Source organism: Panthera uncia, chromosome B1 (genome assembly GCF_023721935.1).
Source record: "Panthera uncia isolate 11264 chromosome B1, Puncia_PCG_1.0, whole genome shotgun sequence".
NCBI classification, from domain to species: Eukaryota; Metazoa; Chordata; class Mammalia; order Carnivora; family Felidae; genus Panthera; species Panthera uncia.
This window is the reverse complement of record NC_064811.1, coordinates 166,419,590-166,439,310: the sequence shown is the minus strand read 5'-3', so window position 1 is coordinate 166,439,310 and position 19,721 is coordinate 166,419,590.

Below are 19,721 nucleotides of genomic sequence, written 5' to 3'. Positions count from 1 at the left end.
TGGGCAGAGCCCTCTGGGAGCTGTGGAGCTAGGGTGGCCCTTCAGAGCTTTCCCGGAAGCAGGGCAAGGGTAGGGGGGGTCGAGCCTTTACCCCTGCATTAATCATGCCTTTTGATTTGCTGGATTTTCTCATGTTTTAACATCTGGCTGATCCTAGAGAGCCCTTCCCACGGCCAGCTAACTCCTAGAGATAGAAAACGACCTGCCTGCGAGCATCACTTCCATACACTGCAAACCAACCAATCCAGAGCTCACACCCCCAACCACCTCCTTAATAGGACTCTTAAAGGACTGTTTCCCTCAGGGCCATTCTTCCCCTGCCCTAATCGCCTCAGGGTCCAGCACCAGATGACTAGGGACAGCCCTCTGCCCTAGAGTCCATAAAATTCTTCAACGAGCCAATCTTCAATCTGCTTTCATGGCCTTGCACTGCCTTTCTCACGGAAGCCATAGTAAAAGTTATCGCCCACATTTCCCCCTACTTCTCCCTTGCTTCCTCTGCCTTCTGATGGAAACTCGCACTTCCCCGTGTGGCCCTGCACGGTGGGTGCGCCTTGGCTCCCGTTTCCAGGGGTCTGTGAGTATAAACTTCTTCCTTGAAGACAGTCCTCTGCATGTCTCTGTGTCTTACCATATCTCAACAACCTTTACGGAAAGATAAGGCAAGAAGGTGGATTCCGCTGGAGTTCTGTCAGCAAGCGTTGTAGTTTTAGAAGACAGGAGACTGTAGAAGACAGTCAGCAGGAATTCTAAGTGGTCAGGGAACGAAGCGGCGGTCAGCGTATGGCCTCAGGAAGAAGGCACGCCGAGAACAGCGTGTCCTGGAGCAGGAACAGGACCCTTAGCAGTCAGCTGTAATGCCCGTGCCTGCAGGGAGGTGGCGCTCCCAGCTCCTCCTCCGTGTCTGTACTCTACTTTCCTAAGCCGCGGGTTGCTCCGCCTTGTCTCATGACCGCAGGTTATGAGGTCTGTTAGAAAAGGGTTGTGTTTCTTCCTTAAAAGGAATTTTAGAGCAAAAGGGCCTTGAGAAATCATATCATTTTACACATTAGATAAATATAAGTGAGCTTGAGATGTCAGCTCACATGAAGGACAGGTGGCTATTTATGGAGATTCTTTTCTCTCTCCTCTCGCGTCTTCTACCCATCTTTTCTCTCTCCGATCTACTTATTGAATGTAGCTTCTGGATTTATGACAGCAAGACATTCACTTCAGGACATTTTCAAAGAAAGAAAAGGATTAGGATGCACACACAAAAACAAAACTCGCATGCTTGCCCCCCCAGAAATAGCCATGCCTCTCTTTACACACTCAGAATCCAAAAGCAACCCCTGTAAATATTTTGACTTTTTTCATCGAGGCTTTTTACTTCATCTTAAGGCCATAACCTATATACGGTTTTTGGAATGTTTCCCTTTTTTTCTTTTTATGACATTCATTCCATTAAATATATCAAATACATATAAAAGCAAAAACTATCTAAAAATCAACCATAATGTAATCTTACACCCCAGGTATCCCACTAAATAAAATTTACGTAAAAATGGGCATCAGATTTTAGATAGTGCTTTGGAACTTGCCTGTGTGTTGCTTAACTTTATGTTGTTCTATGGAAGTCTCTGTGCCCCCTTGGATCCACTGTTTCTCTGTCCTGTGGTCTGTCCAGGAGGAGGCCAACTATAAAGCAGCCTTGCCCTCTGGCTTCCAGGTGGGTCTGGTGAGAGGAAGGAAGCCTTGCAGGAAGATGAGAGGATGGGAGCAAAGTGAGAGCAGGTATTTTTCTCAGGCAGCCTCTCTGTGGGTCACCTTGGGCTGCCTCCAGCCCCCTGTTAAAGGTCACAGCTCCTCTCCTTGCAGACTTTTCTACAGGATCTTCCTTCTGGATTCCTTTAATAGCTTCCTCCCCCAGGGCCAGGACTAGGATAAGGTGAGGCCGGTGTCTCTGGCACAAACATGTGAGGAGGCACTCACTGTCTCTTGCACGACCCTGAGGGGGAATGTGTCCTCGAATCCTGCATCCTAAGCACCTCCCTGAGCTTGTTCTAGTCCTCACCCTCCCCTCCCCGAAGTCCTTGAGGTCTAGTTTGCTGTTCCCAGGCTCTGGTTACTTCACCACCCACCCCTTACGATTCCCTGGTACCCTGCCCTCACCTTTGTAAGTAGCCCCTTTACTTGATTGTAAGTAGCCCCCCCCTTGATTCATCCCAAATAATTTGAGTGTGCCTTCAAGTTCCTCCTCGGACCCTACTATATATAAGTGTGTGTATCTTTCCATAGCACTTGCTATTTTTTACATTATTTTTAATGGTTTATATTCTACATGAAAGACAATCAGTTAAAAAAAAAATCTCATGCCCTCCTTTTAAACTTACTTATATGGTTTCCAAACTATTGCTAAGACAAATAATGCTGCATTTCCTTCAGTAAATTCCTGGTAGAATTTCTGGGTTAAGGCTTTTGGCATTTATTATGCATCAAAACATACCTAGTTTCGACTTTGCGATCTTTGTTGCCAGTGAGCAGGAGCATTGTTTCAGTCATGTTTTTTATTTATTTTTTTATTACGATTTTTTCAAATGTTTATTTATTTTTGAGAGAGATACAGAGTATGAGCAGGAGAGGGGCAGAGGGCGAGGGAGACACAGAATCTGAGGCAGGCTTCAGGCTCTGAGCTGTCATCACAGAGCTGGACGCAGGCCTCAAACTCATGAACCATGAGATCATAACCTGGGCGTAAGTTGGACGTTTAACTGACTGAGCCACCCAGGCACCCCAGTCATGGTTTGGTTTTTTTCTTAATTGTTTGTGACCTTTACTCATTTTTCAGGGCAGTGGTACTTTATTCATATTGATTTATAATGACTCTTTATATATCAAGAGTATTAATCTTTTGTCATTTGTTGTAAATATTATCCCCTACTTTGTCGCTTGATTTTTATCTTGTTTATTTAATAATTTTACGCTTGTAAATGGGCCTTCAGAACTTTCAGAGTTTTCTCTCTTAAGAGACGTCCATTTCTTGCTTTTGGCTTTATTCTTTGCTTTAAATCATAACAAGGCCTTTCTCTCCCCAATATCATATAAATATTTTATATTATTTTTTCCTCATTCTTTTATAGTTTCATATTTCATGTTTAATGACTTGAACTGTCTGGAATTAATTTTTTTTCTGAATAGCCCATTATCCTAGCCTCTGTACTTCCCTAATTTAAATCTCAACTTTCATTATGTATTAAATATTCACCCATACTTAGATTTGCTCCTAGGTTTTCATGTCTGTCTCATGGAGCTGTTTATTCTTGTAACAGAAACATAATGTTTTATTTATCCTAGCTTTACAGGAAAAAAATAAATAAGACATGCTCTCTCCCTTCCACACCCCATTAACATTTGTTTCAAAAAATTTCTTGACAATTCTGCTGTATTGATTTCTTCCAAAAGAAATTTAGACCTATTTTCTAAACTTGCACTAAACACTCACAAATTTTTATTGGAATTACTTTATATCTATAAATTCATTTGAAGATAATTGATATTTTTTAAATCTTTTTTAAAGTTTATTTATTTATTTGGGGAGAGAGAGCAGGTGAGGGGCAGAGAGAGAAGGAGAGAGAATCCCAAGCAGGCTACGCACCAGCAGCACTGAGCCCCACCTAGGGCTCGAACTCATGAACCGTGAGATCATGACTGACCTGAGCTGAAACCAAGAGTCAGATGCTTAACTGACTGAGCCACCAGCCTCCCCAGTAATGGATATTTTTTAAATATGAAACTATTTCAACTAGATATGTAGGTATCTCTCCACAGTCAATTTTCTTTAAAAATTCCAAACTTCCTTCATATTAAATTTTTATAACTTTCTTCACGTATGTGTTGGTTTAACGTAGATCTTATTTTAATATGTTTAGAAAGAGCTTCCTGTTAAAGGTTGACCTAGATATAGTTGTAGTTTTTTAGAGATTTTGTGTTTAATTAAAAAAATTATTTATTTAGGGGCACCAGGGTGGTTCAGTTGGTTAAGCTTCAGACTCTTCATTTAGGCTCAGGTCATGATCTCAGGGTTCCTGAGTTGGAGCCCTGAGTCTGGCTCCATACGGATAGTTCAGAGCCTGCTTGGGATTCTCTCTTTCCCTACTCTGCTCGTGTGCATGCACGTGCTCTCTCTGTCTCTCTCAATAAACAAACAAATAAATGAACTTAAAATTTTATTTATTTAAATTATGGTAAAAAATATGTATCATAAAATTTAGTACCTTAACCATTGTATTTTATTTATTTATTTATTTATTTATTTATTTATTTTGATGTTTATTTATTTTTGAGAGAGACAGAGACAGAATGCGAGTGGGTTAGGGGCAGAGAAAGAGGGAGACACAGAATCGGAAGCAGGCTCCAGGCTCTGAGCTGTCAGCACAGAGCCTGACGCAGGGCTCAAACTCACGAGCTGTGAGATCATGACCTGAGCCGAAGTCGGACGCTCCACCGACTGAGCCACCCAGGCGCCCCATTACCTTAACCATTTTAAAGTATACAGTTATGTGGCATTAAGTACATTCACATTGTTGTGTATCCATCACCACCATAACACCCCAGATCATTTTTCATCTTGTGAAACTGAAACTCCTTACCTATTAAACACTAACTCTCTATTTTTCCCTCCCTTCAGTCCCTGGCAACCACTGTTCCACTTTCCGTCTCAGTGAATTTGAGTACTTATTCTAAGTAGCTCATATGAGTGGAATCATAAAGTATTTATCCTTTTGTGACTGGCTTCTTTCACTTAGCATCATATCTTCAGAGTTCATTCATGTTGTAGCCTGTGTCAGAATTTCCTTCCTCTTAAAAGCTGAATAATATTTCATCATAAATATATATCATATATATCATATTTTGTCCATCCATTCCTCTGTGGATAGACACTTCGGTCGCTTCCACTCTGGGGCTGTTGTGGATAATCCTGGATGAACATGAATGTGCAAACCTCTCTTCAAGGTCCTGCTTACATCTCTTTCGAGTATTGCTATTCTGCAACGTCCTCAGGAACTTTCTGGGTGTAATCTGAAACCAGCCCTGGTACAGGGAGGGCAAGGAGAGAAAGAAAGAGACAGACCACTCTAGAGTAGTAGATGGCAGATTTGATAAGCAAGGGAACTTACTTACGAGGCCTGTCTTGGGCAGACGCAAGATGAACAGATCTCTACACCTGCCTGCCAGGATCTGAAAGGTTTGCATAGAGGATTTAACTGGGTTTAGTCATGTACCCAGTCCAGATAGTCTCAACACCACATTTCTATCTCGAGGTTGTATCCTTGGGGCAGTTTCTGGGAGCAGAGAAGGCAAGTGGAACACACATTCCAAGGACAGGAAAGGGGTGAGAGCCTCCAATTGCCCAGGTCCAGCTTACTGGTCAACTGGTGGTCATGTCTTTCTTTCTTTCTTTCTTTCTTTCTTTCTTTCTTTCTTTCTTTCTAACATACAGTATTATGTTAGTTTCAGGTGTACAATACAGTGATTCAACAATTCCATTATGTCACCTGGTGCTCATCACAAGTGCATTTCTTAACCCCCATTATCTATTTAACGCATTCCACCACCTGGTCATGTCTTCTTGGTATACTCCTCAAATGGATATATACCCAGAAGTAGAATTGTTCTATCATATGATAGTTTTATTTTTAATTTTTTTGAAGACCCTCCATACTGTTTCCCACAGTGGCAGCACCATTTACATTCCCACCAGCCGTGCATGGGGGTTCCAGTTTCTCCACACCAACTTGTTATTTTCTAGGATTTTTTGGTAATATCCTCCTAATGGGTGGGAGATGGTATGTCATTGTAGTTTTGATTTGCATGCCTTTAATGAACTAGTGATGTTGGACATCTTTTCATGTGTTTGTTGGCCATTTATACATCTCATTTGGAGAAATGTCTGTTCAAGTCCTTTGGTCATGTTTTAATTGGGTTGTTTGTTTTTGTTGTTGTTGAGTCTTAAGAGTTCTTTATATTTTCTGGATACTAATCCCTTATCAGATATGTGATTTGCAACTAGTTTCTCTTATTTTGTGAGTTTTTTTATTTTGTTGATAGTGTCCTCTGATGCACAAAAGCTTTTTTTTTTTTTTTTAATTTCCAGGAAGTCATCTTAGCCATATTAAGTCTTCCAATCCATGAACAAGGGGCATCTTTCCATTAATATATGTTTTTAATATTAAGAATGGACATTGGAAATTATCAAATGTTTTTTTGGAACGGAGATGATAATTTTTTTTATTCTTTTTTTAGGGAGAGAGAGAGAGAAAGAAATTGTGAACGGAGGAGAGGGGCAGAGGAAGAGAGAGAGAGAAAATCTTAACCAGGCTCCATGCTCAGTGCAGAGCCTGACACGGGGCTCGATCCCACAACCCTGGGATCATGACCTGAGCTGAAATCAAGAGTTGGATGCTCAACTGACTGAGCTACCCAGGTGCCCTGAGATGATAATTTTTTTTAAGATTTTATTTTTAAGTAATTTTTACACCCAACATGGGGCTTGAACTCACAACCCTGAGATCAAGAGTCACATGCTCTTCTGACTGACCCAGCCAGGTGCCCCTGAGATCATCATTTTTAAAGGGATAATTACATTAATAGATGTATTACTATTCAATCACCCTGCATTTCCAGGATAAAGCTAACCTGCTTATAGCCAGCTATTCTTTTTATTGCTGGGTTTGACCTGCTAGCATATTTGGCATTTTTGCTTTTCTATTCATATGAAAGATTGGTAGTTACTCTCTTTTGGACTTGGCTAGGTTTTACTGTCACATTTGTGCTAGTTTTGTAAAATGTATTGGGAAACTTTATATATATTTCTCTAATGGTGAACATTTTTTTTTGACTTGGCAACTATCTGTAATCATTAAGTTTTTATAGCAAGTATGAATTTTGCACAGGTTCAGAGATTCAGATATGTAGCTGTCAGCTCTCAATATCAGATAGTTAGTTGAAGATGCTCCATTTCTGCTGATGAGAGAAAACCTAGTAATTTTAGCCACTTTTGTATTGAAACATGTCAATTTAGAGTATAAGCTGAAATCCACTCCCCCCTCCCCTTTCTCCCTTCCGCATGGTGATCTGAATTTTAGGAGGCTGACTTATCTTTCTAGCAAGCAATGAGTTATTTGGTCCTGGAGCCACCTGCTGTCTTTGGTTCCTGTTGCCACGTGTGGGCCTCTGCACAGATGTGCCCAGCCCAGTTCTAGCATCTGCTTGGCAGTGAGCCCATGAATACTGTGTCTCTGTTCTCCTGACACGACTCTCCAGATTTCCTTACCTGCATACTCACTACTTCTATGGGTCCCTGGGGCTTGTCTGGTTTCTCTCAACTGTCCAGGGTGTAGGGGACAATCCCACTTGCCATCCACCCAGATGATCCTCTCAACCATTTGATTTTACCCCCTTTGTTCTGTGTCCTCCAAGGCTTGTTGGGCCATGGAAAGCCAGCCTTAAGGGCTCTTTGCCCTGGGACTCCTTTCAAACCATTCAGGGTTTCTCTTACCCTGCCCCTCAGTTTCTACCAGGAGACAGCCAGGGTGCTGAACACTCTTTAGAGACTCTGTTTGGTGTATATCAATACCACCTTCAGCTCTTGGGTGAGAAATCTGTCCTTTTGTGATCCTAAACTCTGTCCTCAGCAATTTTGTCTATAGCCATTGATTTGTAAAGTTGAGTTTCTAAAAATACAAAACAAAATAAAAATAACTTCTATCTCAAAAATCTGGCTCTTGAAAATCAGGTGTTTTTGGCATTCAGGCTCTGTCTCTCCAAAAAAGTAAAATGTGCCTTGAAACTCAAAGCTGAGCAGCCACTTTCTTGTTCCACCCTCCCTGCTCTATCCATACAGCAGTGAATGCCTTTGAGTTGAGGATGGATGATGAGCTCTGGGCAAGTAGGAGAAACTGGGATTTACTTGCAATAAAAAAAAAAAAAAAGACTGCACCAATTGATGTTAAATAAAATATCCTGCTATTTTAGAAATCATCTTCTCATAAAACCACCTGGCTCTAGTACATGTCCAGAAAGTAATTCTTTATTATTATTTTCAAGTTTCCATTACTATTTGTTTCTTTGTGTTTTTAGTTTTTTGTAAATTTGAATATCTTCATGTTTTCTGAAAAGTTAACTGGTTTTCAGTGTTTTCAGATTGATTAGCATAGTGCTATACATGTTACTCATAACCTAAAATACCTTCATATTTATGATTATAAATCATAAATTTATTTTGATTCCTTACATTATTGGTCATTTCTCTCTTTTCCCTGCCTCTGTCAGGAGTTCAGTTGCAGAAATACAGTCCTTCTAACTGCGGTAAGAAGAAAGGAGTTGTGTCAGTGTGGAAAATAACTTACACAATTGTTGGGGAGACTGAAGAAGCAGACTTAAGGTTGAACTCTCAAAGGCAACTTCCAAAGACACATGTGGAACTTAGGGAGCCATTTCTGTGTACCCCATCCCCCCACACCATTTTTTAGCACTTCGTAAGAATCATCTAGTAGTATCTCACAAAACCCCATGAGGAAGAATAAAAACAAAAACATTGAGTCCATGGTCTCCATGGTTACAAACAGGCCAAAAGGCAGGGGACCAAGACTTGACATCACCTTCCAGGTACGAGGTAACCATAGGCCAAAGTAGAGTTGGGATGGGCCATCCATTGTTGGTGGCCACTGCAGGCATGTACCTAAGACCTAAAGGGACAGGGACAGCCAGTATTTAATAGCAGGAACCAGAATTCTGGACTAATTTAATTCTGAGATCAAATTACTTTCTTGGTGGGAGATCCTTAATTTAATTCTACCCTAGAAAGATGAAATGTGCTCCCAAGATGTGGTTGGATGAGGCTGTACCTGGAGTAGGAGGTGGAGGGAGAATTTGTTAAGGCAGGATGAAAACAAGGAGGAGAATAAGGAGGCATGTGTTAGTGGCCCTGATATCCTCCCATGCCCAAGTAGTTCAAAGAGAGTAAACAATGGATTCCCAAACCTGGAAGCCAGGCAGGGTCCCAACCATCTTTGTACAGAAACTTGAGGACTGCTGGCCTGGTTTGGACCCTCCATCCAAGCCACACACATGTTTACCATGCCCCACGAGCTGCTAGACATTGTGGCTACGAGGTTTGTGTGATGCCGGCCCCCTGCACTCCGGGGCCAATCCAGGATCCATGTGCATCCATGTCCTCACAGAACTTACACGTTTCAAACTTGTAGCCTCTTGAGTCACGGATTCCATGCTATAGAGTCAAGCTTCCTTGCTTTAATTCCTAAAATGAACCCCATGCTTCAAGCTCTCCTTACCCAACACTGTGCCTCAGTCCACCAGGTTTTTGAGGAAATAAACAAGTTCATGTTTACCCTATCATACCCTCTTCCTCTCAGACTTCACTGGTCCAGGTTGTTAAAAGAAGAAAAAGTTAACTTCTTCAGCTTGTCTTCGTTTTTTTTTAACGTTTATTTAGTTTTGAGAGAGACAGAGACAGGGTGCATGTGGGGGAGGGGCAGAGAGCAAGAGGGAGACACAGAATCTGAAGCAGGCTCTAGGCTCCAAGCTGTCAACACAGAGCCCAACGGCGGGCTCAAACTCATAGATCATGACCTGAGCTGAAGTCAGAGGCTTAACCGACTAAGCCACCCAGGCGCCCCGTCTTCATTTTTTTTTTTTTAAATACAGTACTCTACCAGGCTCATTTTATTTTTTAATTTTATTTTATTTTTAAATTAATTAATTAAGGAATTAATTAATTTTTTAAAGTAAGCTTAACACCCAGCACAGAGCCCAACCTAAGGCTTAAACTCATGACCTTGAGACCAAGACCTGAGCTGAGGTCAATAGTCGAACACTTAGCTGACTGAGCCACCCAGGTGCACCTTTATTTATTTACTTTTAATGCGTTTTATTTTTTTAAAGTAATCTCTACACCCAACCAACATGGGGCTCAAACTCACAACTCCAAGATCAAGAATCACATGCTCCACTGACTGAGCCAGCTAGGTGCCCCCAGCCTGCCTTCATATTTAAAGTTCTTTCCAGTTCCTTCTCATATTTCATATATTATACACCCACACGATACCCCAGGAACAGCGTGGCTTCTTTGTGATTGTGGGCAGCGGACAAAAGGAAAGAGCAGGAAGTGTACTTTCTCAGCTGAGCAGCTCAGCAGGGCTGGTGCTGTCAGGGGTAATCAGTCTTATGAAACCCAATGCAAAGACGAGTTTAAAAAACAACCCACAGCAAAACTTAAGCACAAACAGCATATTTGCATAATCTTAAAGTATTTCCTCCCAAATATTTGAATTACAAAGAGGAAAATAACAAGTCTACAGTGGAGAATCCTGGAAGACACCACCTTAACCAAGTGACTAAGGTCAATATCATCAGTAATAGATCAGCATCATATGCCCTCTGATCTGATGCACTGAGAAGGGCAGGCCACCTCTGTGATCTCCTTCTCAATAGAGCATGACCTCAGTCTAATCATGAGAAAGCATTCTCCAAAGTATCTAACCAGTATGCTTCAAAAAACGTCAAAGTCATGAAAGACAAAGTGAGTGTCTTAGTCCTTTGGGGCTGCTATAACAGAATACTAAGACTGGGTGGCTTATAAACAACAGACATGTATTTCTCACAGTCTTGGAGGCTAGAAAGTCCAAAATCAAGTTGCCGGGAGATTGGGTGTCTAGTGAGAACAGCTCTCTGGTTCATAATGGACACCATCTCTCTGTGCATTCAGATGGTGGAAGGGGTGAGGAAGGTCTCTGGGGCCTCTTTTATAAGGACACTAATCTCATTCATGAAGGTTCCACCCCCATGACCTAATCATCTCTGAAATGCCCCAGCTCCAAATACATTGAGGATTAGGCTTCAATGCATGAATTTGGGGGAGAGACAAAATCCTCATCTGTAGCAATGAGGAACTGTAATAGACTGGTGCTAAGGAGACATGACAATTAAATACAGTGTGGGGTCCTGGATTGGATCCTGGAAGAGAAAAAGGGCAGTAGTGGAAAAACTCATGAAATCCAAATAAATTCTGTAGTCTAATTAATAGCATAATATTAAGGTTAGTTTCCTAGTTTTGATCATTGTTCTTTGGCCATGCAAGATATTAGTTAACATTAGGTGCACTGGGTGCAGGGTATACAGAATATTCTCTGCACTATTTTTGTAACTTCTCTGTAGTTATAAAATTAATTGGAAACAAACAAACAAACAGAAATCTACAAACTCACAGGAGTGTGTTGAGCTGTAGGATCCCAGAGCCTTTCCTTGGTGTTTGTCTTCATCTGGGAGGGCACCCTGATTGACGGTTAGCCTTGGAGGAGAAGGCTCCAGGAGATGACATCCCTCCATATCCTCAGTTCCAGGCACAAAGTAGGCATTCCAAGATTTGTTGAATGCAAGAATGAATGAATGAATGAATGAGATCCTAGTTTCCATAATGGAAACAGAATTGGCCTCCACTATGAGAATATTCAGAGTAACTGTAATTGTTAACATCTCTAGCCAGTCTGGTGTCCTGAGGAATCTAGGCAAGGTGGAAGAGTGGAATATAGTTGGTTGTGAGCAAATTTCCAGGTTGTGACATCTCTGGGCTCCTTTGAACGGTTTGAGATCCTTGCATTCATCTGAAAGGCATTGGAGAGGCAGCCAAGTACAATTCCCAAGAAATCTGTACTCCCAGTCTCTTTCTGTGGTACACCTGCCCCTTTCTGCTGGCTTATTGGTCTTTTTTTTGAGAGAGAGAGAGAGAGAGAGAGAGAGAATGAACAGGGGAGGGGCAGAGAGAGGGAGAGAGAATCTTAAGCAGACTCCATGCTCAGCATACAGCCCAACGTGGGGCTCCATCCCATGACCCTGAGATCATGACCTGAGCTGAAATCAAGAGTTGGATGCTCAACCAACTGAGCCACCCAAGGGCCCCTTATTGGTCTTTTTCTGATTTGAGTTGTAGGAACTCTTTATGAATTTTGCATGCTGAGTTTTTATTGGCTGTATGCAATGCAATATTTTATATATCTGGGGCCTCTTTTTTAAAAAAAATTTTTATGTTTATTCATTTTTGAAAGACAGAGAGAGAGCACAAGCAGAGGTGGGGCAGGGAGAGAGGGGGACACAGAATCTGAAGCAGGCTTCAGGTTCTGAGCTGCCAGCACAGAGCCTGACATGGGGCTCGAACTCACAGACTGTGAGATCACGACCTAAACTGAAGTCGGATGCTCAACCGACTGAGCCACCCAGGTGCGCCATATCTGGGGCCTCTTGATGAAAAAAATTTTTTTTTGTTTAAAACCTAGTCACATGTAGGGGTGCCTGGGTGGCCCAGGTGGTTAAGCGTCTGGGATTCAGTCTTTCTCTCTGCCCCTTCCCCCTCCTCTCTCTCTCTCTTTCTCTCAAAATAAATAAACGTAAAAAAAACCCTGGTCAAATATATCACTTTTTTCTTATAGTTTGTGTTTCTTCTGTCATATTTCCTTCCTACCTTAAGATCGTAAAGATACCCTCTTATATTTTCTTCCAAAGGTTTAAAACTTTCTATTTTAATATTCCATTTTTTTAATCCACTTGAAATTTGTTCTGTGTAAATTATGGTATCATATCTCATTTTATTTTTACATACGGAAATTCAGTTGCCCTGGCACCATTTATTGGATAGCCAGTTCTTTCTCCATTGACTTCAAATGTCACTTCTGTCATGTAAAGAGGTTCGTATAAGCAAACAAGATTACTGAGTGTCTGCAATGGAAAATTGCTTAGAGTACATTCTTCCAGGTTTTCTGTGATTCTGCCTCTTTCATTGACCTGAGCTGTTTTATAATTCCATAGATTGTAGATAAGTAAAGACAATGCAGAACAATTCTTGTCTATAGATGTGTAAATAAGTTCTGTGTGGTGGAGGTTCAACTGCCTATTCCCTTTGTGGAAGAAGCCAGTTTTGCTGCCATTTGCATGTCCATTTCAATATTCCTGATCTACCAGTGAGTCCATTCTTTGGATTGCCCTTTGAACTGAATGTAAGGTCTTACCAGTTCCCTCATTAATGATGAGCTAAATAAAAATTTTAAGATGTGTTTACTTTACATCTGCACGAAAGTGTTGATTTTACCTTATTTGAAATTTATCCCTTAGCAGTCATATACCAAGGATATAGCTTTAAGCAAACCCAAAGGGAAACCATTACTAGGTAACAAGTATTCACTTATGTAAGTGCTTGCTTGCCACATGAGCCTGAGCAGTTGCAGTGGGCTCCAATTCACAAGTCTGTAAACCCTTTTTTCAGGAACACAGCCTTGCATACAGAGGCAGGCTTGTGCATGTGACAGTGCTTTGGGTGGCCAAAGGAAAACCAAACAGAAAACATATTCAGATATGTGTCCTCAGTAGTGCAAGGAAACTTTCCAACACTATAATGATGGTGTAGTCAACACTGTGCATTTGGAATGAATGCACCTGAATCAGCAAAGCAAAAGATGTGAGCTCCCACGTGTCCACTGATTCCTCAACAAATGTTTACAGGGTACCTACAAAGTGTAGCACTCAGTGCCTAAATGCGATAAATAAAGAAATGAAAGTCTCTTTGATCAGGTTGAAACTAATCACCTAAGCCCAAAGGTGAAACTAACCCCATGGGCCCTACATGAGATATATGATATGATAAAATATCATGAAATAATACAATATGAGAGGGGTGGTATATTCCTTAGAAATGAACAGGTCAAAAAACAACTTGTGATGCTGTCTCCTGTCTTGGCCTGGAGGAGAGTAAGGAGTTCTACTTTTCCCATTGCAGGCAGGGCACATTGTCCCTGCTGGCAGAGAAGGGCTGGCATCCTTCTGGCTACCCTATGCTCTCGGGGCAGTCATCTGTGAGAAATCTGGTGAATGTGGCCAACTGGTTGTCCTACAGAGAAGAAATTCCTTCAAGGGTCTTTGGAGGAAGTCATGGTGTCATCTGTTTATAACCCAAGGACTGTATGCTCTACTAATTGAGTAGGCAATCTGATAACCAAAAGAAGACAGTGTCATTACCAAGTGGCATCTACCTGGGGAGCCCAAGCCACTCAAAAGGAGGTTTTCCCAAGGACCCCTGCCAATACAAAGACATAGTAGCTGCTATCAAGGAATTTGTAGCCTACCTGAGAATATAAGATGTATAGAACTAGAAAGCCAAATAATGATATGTCAGTCTAAGTGTTGTAGGTCTGGAGGATGACTTGTGGAAAGCTTGAAGAAAGAAATGAGTATTATGTGGGCATTGAAGAGAGGTCAGATTTGGAAGCAGCACAAAAATGAATGGTGGGTATTCCCAGGGCAGGTAGAGTGGAATCCTGGAACAGAGTGAGGAGTAAGGCAGAGGAGGCCCAGAAGCAGGGCAGTGGGGGGGGGGGGACCTGATTGCTGGGAAGTGTTATATCTCAAGCTTGAATAGGACCTGGAAAGAAACTCCCCACAGCAGTGCTTTTTCCTAAGAAACGGTGGTCAGACTGGGTCCCCATGTGAACAGTGCTCCTTCCTTAACCAGCCAGGATATCCCCCTTAAAACCCCTAATTTTGGAAGACTTTCCCTCTCACACCTATCAAAAAATACCCAGGCCGTATGTGCAAATGACCTTTCAGAAAGATCCTTTTCCTCCCATCTGACTGTTCTCCCATAGGATGGATTGGGGAGGTCCCTAGTGACCTGGAGGGAACACTGAAAGTGACATACAAGGGGCACCTGGGTGGCTCAGTTGGCTGAGCATCCAATTCTTGGTTTCAGCTCAGGTCATGATCCCAAATTCATGGGATTGAGCCCCACATCTGGCTCCCTGCTGAGCATGGAGCCTGCTTAAGTTTCTCTCTCTTTCTCTCTCTCTCTCTCCCTCTGCCCCCTCCCCCCCTTACACATGCATGCTTTCTCTCTCTCTCTAAAAAATAACATTATAATTTTTTAAATGTTTGTTCATTCTGAGAGACAGAACATGAGCAGGGGAGGGACAGAGAGACATGGAGACACAGAATCTGAAGCAGTCTCCAGGCTCTGAGCTGTCAGCACAGAGCCTGACGCAGGGCTCGAACCCACGAACCATGAGATCATGACCTGAGCCAAAGTCAGATGCTCAACCAACTGAGCCACCCAGGTGCCCCTCTAAAATAAAATTTTAAAAATTGAAAAAAAAAAACCTAGAAAGTGGCACACAAAGCTTGGCAGAAGGAGGCTAGGCAATGAGGCTAACTTCAGCCATATTCACAATGTTGTCAAGGAAACATCAAACCCTATTCCTCAGAGTTGGAGAGGACGGGTCAGGAAAATGTGGAGGGAAAGAGCACAGGCCTAGAGGCATCATGGATGGCTTCAAATCCAGCCCACCATTTACTAGCTGTGTGCCTTGAGCAAGGTTCTTATATTCTCTGTGCCTCAGGTTCCTTGTCTGAAAAATGCAGCTATCACTCCATACCTCATGAAATATCTGTGAGGATAAAAAGGGATAACACATATAGAGAAGGTGGAAGAACAGATACCAAAGGCTCAGCAGAGATAGGTTAACATCAATTAATACAGTGACATCTTGACTATTTACTAGCAGAATCATTTAAAATGCAGATAAAGGTATGTTCACATGTTCATGTGATATATGTGCATGTATACACACATATATATACATACATATACATACACATATGTATACATACACACACACATGTACCTATCCTAAGCAGAGCCCTAATGTAGAAAATAGATCAATACTCCCAAACCCCCCAAAGCTCCTGAAGGCCTCCAAAGAACACAGATTGAAAACCACTGATCCAAATCCATCCTTTTATGAGAATGGAATCCCTTCTACAATGGCCCTGGCAGAGCATCATGGGGCCTATCTAAGCACTTTGCTGATGGGTCCCTGTGGTTTTCCAGGTGGCCCAACAGGGGCCTGGTCATCCTGTCACTGGGAACTGGAAGCTAGAAACCTGCATGTGGGTAGCTCGGCCCATCTCCCCTCTGGAGCCATGGAGGATGAGGCTTTCCCCAATCCTTTTAACTGAATACACTTGGGATTGCTTTGAGAAATAATTACACCTATAGGTGCCACATATAAAATAAGGCAGTCCACCTGAGTTCCCAAAAGATGCACCTTGATCTTAGCAGGTACTTTCCTTACAAAGTCCCCTCCCTAGATAAGCATCCTGGACAAGACCCAGGAGAAGAGGATCTTGTCCCTCTGATTTTTCCTATGAGGTCTCAAATGACTTTCCCAGGGAGGAGCAAGAGTCTGGCTTTGTCCTAGTCCTGCTCTTTATTCCCTGGCTGATGTCTGGGAACACTGAAATATGGGCCAGGCCTCTGGCAGCTCCCTTACCGTCAGTGGTTTTGGACTTAATGACTTGGCTGTCTTTACTGCCCCAGGGGGCAGTCCTACAGCATTCAGCCCTCCAACCAAATCACTGCTCAGAAGGTACTGATAGGTGCTCAGGCTTGTTGGAGAGGCACTCTGGAGGCCCCATCCATGAGCACTGAGCCAGGGGCAGGTGTGAGGCACGTTGGGGTGGTTGATCTAACCAGACTCTACAATCAGGGAAACAATCAGATGTCAGAGCTTGAGGCTCAGGCACGCTGGATGGATGTGATGCATAAATTCCAGTCCCCTCAAGGAAAAAAAAAGATGAGCTGAGTAAGCAGCCCTTGAGACTCACTGCAATTACCCTCTCCACTGTGAAGTCTTCCTCAATCCTAATTGCTTTTATTTCCTTCCAGTGCCCCCACTATTTGGAATATTTTCTTATAGCTCTTATCACAGGATGCCTGGTTTCACTGTTGGTTGAGTAAATGCTTATTTTTCCCATTAAACCATGGAGGCAAGCATTGTGGTGTATCTATCCTAAAGGAAATCCCCAGAACTCGAACACGTCTTTGTACATGGTTGGGCCCAGTGGATGTTTACATTGAACTGGCAGCTATTCCAGTCACCTTTCCCAGAAGGGACCAAGTAAGTCTGTCTTCAGACTCAGATAAGACCACTTTTTCTCCCTTAATTGTACACAGATGTAGGGGCAAAGATGATGCACCCTTAGAGGTACATAGTACTTGGCCCAGAAAGGACCCCAGTGAATGTCTGTCAACTGAATGACTTAGAGAATGGATGACACATGGAGAAAAATGTCAAAGAAGGAGGATACAAAATGGCCTGTGTGATCCCTGCACTTTGGGTGAGTTGAGAATCAGAGATGGAGCTTGTTGCAACAAAGGAACGTTTGCATCAATAGGCCTTTGGACTGAAATTGGGAGAGGTAAATGGCCCAGGACATCCTAATGAAGATAAGAACACAGGATTGGATTCAGAAAGTTTTGGGTTGGGATCTGGCTCTTCTGTTTACTAACTATATGACACCAAGCTTCAGCTGTAAAGTGGGGACACTAGTGCCCACATCATAGGGCTATGGGGAGGATTAAACGAGATAGCACTGGTTACATGCTCACACACTGCTTGGTACCTGGTCGGTGCTCAGTCAACGTCATCGGGATAGGCGTGGTGGACCAAGTTGTCCAAGAGTACAGGGCACATAGAGGCAGAGAGCAGAGGTAGAAAAGACCGTCTGTTTCTAGTCTTTCCTTTCTGCAGAGAAGTTCAGGAGATAACAGGGGCATCTGAACTCATGTGGCATTTTACAACATCTGTTTACCCTGTAGCTTCCTCTTAAGGCTCTCTTGGGACGTGGAACCAAGAAAGTTCCAAAGTCTCAATTTAGTACAGTAAGATGATGAAAGCTGACACTGACTAAGCCATCCCCTCTACAGACCTACAAGGACCCCTTTATGGGGATTTTCTGGAAGAAACACTCTTACTGACCTGTTACTGGTTGGCCTCTCATGAGATGCTATCTTGCAGTTCTGATGGAACGTGTTTCTTTTTATTCTCATCAGATCTAGTATGTGTCCTGGTTGAAGGGGGGAGAAAGATAGAAACAAATATATGAAGGGTCAAGTACTGTGTTCCCCCTTCCCTCCTCATCTGCACGACAACCATGACACATGTATTAGTGTGCTCATTCTAAAGATGGTGAAGTGGGCCAAGACAGTAAGGAGCTTGACCAAGGGGGTAGTCCACAGTTCAGACCCAAAGCCCATGCTCTGTCTCAGGAAAAGGAGCTCTGCCTGGTTCTGCAGTCTGTTCTCTCTTCCTTAGGCTCCTTGGGCTGGAAATGTTGGTGCCAGTGTGAAGGGTTTCTACCATGACCTTGTTAATATCACAGAAGCCCAAACCAAGGAGTGGGTTAGTTGGTGGGGCCTGTTGGAGAGCAGATAAGTGCATAAATTACCTCTTATTTAAGCAAGAATAAACTGCCCAGCATGCTTGGTTTCCCTACCTGCATCCTGTCCCCTCTCCCACCCCATCGGTCACCTGTGCTCAATGCTCCAGCAATTCCATCCTGCTCTAGTCCACCAACTGCTGGGGCCCTTCTATGCCTCGGTGCCTTTATTCATGAGATACCCTTTCCTGCTTCTCTTTCAAAGCCTTATCCAATTCTCACTCCTGTAAGATAGTCATCGCTTCTGTCTTGATTGCACTGTGGGATTTTACTTTTATTTACTTATTATTTTTTTAAGTAGGCTCCATGCCCCATGTAGTGCTTGAACTCATGACCCTGAGATTAAGACTCACATACTCTACTGACTGAGCCAGCCAGGGGCCCCTGGGGTGTTTTATTTATATAGGTGACCAAGTGAGACACAGAAAGGCCAATGCCATTGAAATAATTATTTACCATTTCCAAGAGAAAGGGGCATACCACACCACCTGGAAAAGCACTGGGACAAATCAGAAGGCAGAGGGATGAGGGAAACACCTGTCCCAGAGTCTTTATTATGTTTTCCATGGGAAGGAAGGGGTGAAGCAGGGCAAACAGTTTAGGATTGGCTAGTTTGAATAATGCCAACAAGCTCTGAGCTAGGCAGGTAGTGTCCAGTTGCCTGAGGCCTGGCCCTGGAAAGGGGTTTATTGGTTCAGTGGGTGAGGGCTGGATAAAGGAGGTTGTTGGAGGGTATGGACTCAAGATTGTTGGTTTGCATATAAAGGTGTGTTCCAAAGTGAGTTGTTCACAATCTCTACGAATCGGCTAACCTTGGAAGGGGCCATCTCTCCCCAACCAGCAAGGCCCTCAAGATGTCAAACCATCATAAGATACATAAAATAAAACACGTAACTAATACCCCTTTCTCTTTGCCCTAGGGATGCTTCCATGGCCAAACTCAGCACACTGTTGGCGATTTTGTCATTGCAGTTTATTTGATGCTTATGTTCATTGCTCAGCCTTGAGCTCATCAGAAGCAGGGTCTGAGTCTCATTCATGTTCATACCTTCAGCATCTGGCAAATGCCTACTGCCAATGTATATTTAATACATTGGTTCTCAGGCCTGGTTGCTCATTAGAATCCCATGAGAAGCACTTTGAAAATACTAATGTCTAGGACTTACCCTCAGAGATTCTGATGTAATTCATCTGGGATGTCTGGATTTCCACTGACTCCTTGAATTTCCTGGGAAGAATTTTCCAGAAGGATATCAAGGTTGTGGTCCCAGATGTGGTCATTTAAAACAGCAGGAGGGGTGCCTGGGTGGCTCAGTCGGTTAAGTGTCCGACTTTGGCTCAGGTCATGATCTCGTGGTTCACGAGTTCAAGCCCCGCATCAGGCTCTGTGCTGACAGCTCAGAGCC